Raw genomic sequence first — 4,385 nt, forward strand, 5'->3', positions numbered from 1 at the left:
GGACATGGTTTAGTAGTTAATGACACATTCAAGCCTGCAGACCTGAGTTCAAGTCTTTTCAGTGCTCATGTAGGAGCTGGACAGAAAGTGATGCACACGTCCGTACTCCCCACACAACAAAGGCAATGGGAGGCAGATCCAAGAGAATAAGAAAAGTTCACAAGAAGCAATGGAAAAAAGGACAGTTGAGATCCTATCTTAAAAGAATGGGAATGAATTGGTAAAACACCCCAAGGTTGTCCTTTGACCTCTACATACACATTGTGCCGCACACATGACCACACACACATACACACTTGCAGAGAGAGAGAGAGAGGAGAGAGAAAGAGAGAGAGAGAACATATCATACACATGACACAAATACATATACTCACAAACATAAATACATACACAAAAAACAAAACATAAAACACTTGCATGAAATGAACACCGAATCTTACTTTAAACACTATATATGTAAAAACAATAGGCTCTAAGTCTGCCAGTTTTTAGTTTGACATGAACAGTTACAGTAGTCATATTTTAATTATCAAAATGTTTTCAAGAAAGTGGAATGTAATATTTGAGAATATTCTTAACATAAATTTTCAACTTTATGCTTCTAGGAATATTTTCATGAAGCTAATGCAATAGAAATAAATGCACACATAATTCTAAATGGATCTTCAAGCTCCACATCGCATTTTTGTCTTTCTTCCTGGATTTATATATTTGTTCTTACACCCAGATGGCATTTTAGCCTCAAAGAAAAGAGTTGAAATGGTGCCACCTTTTGGCAGAATATATATTGTATTGAATTTATGATGCATGAAGCAAGAATGAACCAGGGGTAAAGCAAGAAGGGTTGGGAAGCATTCAAACCTTCACAATACTGACATGTGCCTCATCCCTGGTTCTAAGGCTGGATGCTTCACTGACATGTGCCTCGTCCCTGGTTCTAAGACTGTAGAATATGGCAATAGCAGAAGAGAAGCCAGCCCAGCTTTCTAGGCTTTGAGACTTGCAATACCACAGTAGGCAAAGCATAAATCTTCTCACTTTATAGAATCTTGCAATTCAAACTCTGTTACATGACATGTATTATGCTTACATGTACTCTTGCACACTTTTAAAAACTCAAATATTGTTTTAATTGATTTGCAAGTATTAAATGGGATTAATTCAGTTTTTACTAAGTGGAAACAAAGGAGGTGAATCTTATTTTGAGAGCATTCTATCCCTAAATCATATAATAGCTCCCCATTGTTATGGTTTCAGAACAAGTAAAAACAGCTAAATTCCAGGAGAATATTTTCAACTGAAGTAAAAACAAAGTTTGTTGCATTTTAGTCATGTCTTCTTGCTTTGAAACTGTATGCTCTGAGATCTGGAATCTGTCTACACTATTTTCAGATAGAAATCATCTTAAATCATCATGTGCTTCTTATCAATTTCCTGAAATGGAAATATCTAAAGCATTTGCTTGGCTATTTCTCTGTATAGAACTTTACTAGTCATAGAGGAAAAACTCTTCATTGTGATTCAGGATCTTCATTTGCACGTGCACTTGAGTAATCACTGTCTTCCATCATACAAAAATCTAAGGATGTACACAAAATTAGTTACCCACTAGTGTAAATGCTTAAGTAAATGCCCCTTCAAACCTCAAAACCTACTGTAAGATGGGGGCAAAAATGTCAGAAACCAAACCAAATTTTTAACCTGCACCATTTTAAAGATAGAGTTTTAATAAATATTATTCCTTTCAAAGACCACAAATTCACTTCTCTGTAACTATAGCAATTTAGCCATAGCTTCATATTTCTCCAATTTTGTGAATTGTCCATCTTCAAACGTCAGCCTTCACTCTTCAAAAAATATTCATCATTGAAGCCAGGCGTGGCAGGACATGCTTGTAATTTCAGCACTTAAGAAGCAGAGGTAGAAGGATCACTGCACATACAAGGTCAGACTGGCCTACATATTGAATTCCTGCCAGCCTGACCCTGTATCACAAAAAAAAAAAAAAAAGAATTAGAAACAGCAAATCATTACTTTTTCCTGTTGTTATTATAGTTGCTGCTCTTATTTTTCTTTCCTTTTTATTTCAGATCTTTTCCCCTTTATTATCCAAAGATCATTCTGATGTCTACTTGTGGTATTTGCTTAAACAATAAACTAAGGTATGTTATTGAAGTAGTGCCATGGTAATTAAGAGTCATAAACAAATAGCTTAAGAGTTACCAAAAGGCAAGCATCTTGACTGTTCTCCCAGTGAACTAAGCAGTAGTGGAAAGTTCTCTTCTTCACAACTCCCTATAACATTCTGTCAGATACTTTTATAGCTTTTCTGCTAAAAGCTATTGCTTTGTATCCATTTTTGTCCTGAGCAGTAAGGCACGGTGAGCTGTGTAAGGGGCGCTTTCATGTGGGTAATGCGTTGCTTCAGCCAGAAGGACATATTCCTACAATATACCTCTAGGTGAGCCTCTCCATCCGGGTCTTGAAAAGCTGTACACAATAGCAAAAGAACCAAGACTGGAACATGGGGAGTTGTCACTATTCATACAAAATCAAATTTAACAACTTATCTGTCAAAGCTAGTGAACCCTCCATTTCTCGCTCATCCCCTTTTATTTTTACAAAACAAGATAGCAATACGTGGCAAATCCATCAAAAGAAAAGCATGATTCTGCCCCCCTTGAGCAGGGCCAGGGACACTCTAACTGACTGCATGCATGCAAACTCCCCTCAACACTGGATATCACATCTTTGTGGGAAGCAGCATGCTGCATGAGACTCACTGGGCCAGGGTAATTACTTAGTATCCATACCTATGTGATGTAGATGTATGCAGATATTGTATTGAAGCTCGGTCTTAATTGCTTACTTGTGGGCTGATACTCAATGTCATTTCAATGCTAATACCATCTTCACAATGTCCTTGGAGTTTTGATAAGTCCCAAATCTAAACAGTGAGTCCTCGAGCCTCACTATGACCAAGGACTTTATATGGAGGATGAAATGTGACACTAAATTGCATTCCTGTTCACAACCACACATCTGAAATAATATCTACCATTATCCTGTTTTGTTTTGTTTTGTTTTGTATTTCTCAGAAAATAGGTTATATATCAAATGCATGTGATAAAATACATTACCATGCCCCACCTAAAAGCTCTTGAGTTCCCTATAATCATGGCTCTATGCTCGTTGCCAAGATTTCTGTGGCCTGAACATGGGACTCTATTCAGAAGGATGATACTGAGTTGTTGAAAATTCTCTGTTGTCTACAGAGCCAGAAGTGCTCTTATTTAAGGCTTATCATCCAGGTTTACTTGAATCAGCTTCTGTTTACCAAGCTTCACACTATCTGAGGAGGCTGTGGAACACCAGGAAAGCAGTGTCACTAGTATGGGCCTTTAAAGCTAAACCCAGCCCCTGGCTCAGGCCTTAAGCTCTGCTTCCTAGTCAGCTGGGATATGAGTACCTTTTGCCCCACATTCCCACAGACAGAGCTGCTCCACCATGTCTTCCCCAGTATGATAGACTGAAACCCTCTATCTTAATTTGTTTCTGTCAGGTATTGTGGTCATAACAAAGTAAAAGTGACCAGTAGGGAAAGATTTCCCAAAATGGGAGAGTTTTAGTATAAAAGCGAAATTGGGTTTAACAGAAGAGGCTGGGCACCCAGTGCATCTCCCCACAAAAACATTTATCAGAAGAGCTCTGCCAATAATAGACCCGGCAGTAGTAGCCAAGCCTAGCTCCCTTACCTTAATCTAGGGCGAACTCTCAGGTAAAACTATTCCCAGGGTCCCTGAGAGACCCTGCTGAGGGTAGACTTCCTGCTGCTTATCACCTTCCATTCTGCCTACCGTTCTGCTTACCACTTCTGCATGTCTGCTGGAATGCTCCCTTCACATGTCATAAGCCCCATCTTCATCTCATAATGTGCTTTAGGGGAACCTTGCTGCCCATACTTGCCTCACCCTGAGTGTTAAAGGATAGCACAGAAATTTACACTTACCACAATTTCATTGTAGCCAAACTTTATTTTCATTTTGTCTGTGTGTGTACTATGTGTGTGGCGGGCTGTGCAGCATACACAGAAGTGTTTGTCCTTGCACAGCCTCATGCCATAGCCTGTGGTGGCTATGCCAGGAGGGATGTTCCACTTGATTGCTTTTCTGACAGTTCTTACCTGAGTCTCTTACTGATCTTACAGTTTGACATGTTTTCCTGAGCACTGATGATTCTTGAGTTTTTGCTTCCCTATGGGGCTGGAGTTTCAGATGTCTGTCACCACACCCAGCTGTTTAAGGGGATCCTGGGATGGAACTCAAGCAGTCTCCGGGGCCTCCTCAGGCTCTGTGCTTTCACGGGAAGTGTTCTTACCCTCAGAG

This window comes from Jaculus jaculus, chromosome 8, assembly GCF_020740685.1.
Source record: "Jaculus jaculus isolate mJacJac1 chromosome 8, mJacJac1.mat.Y.cur, whole genome shotgun sequence".
NCBI classification, from domain to species: domain Eukaryota; kingdom Metazoa; phylum Chordata; class Mammalia; order Rodentia; family Dipodidae; genus Jaculus; species Jaculus jaculus.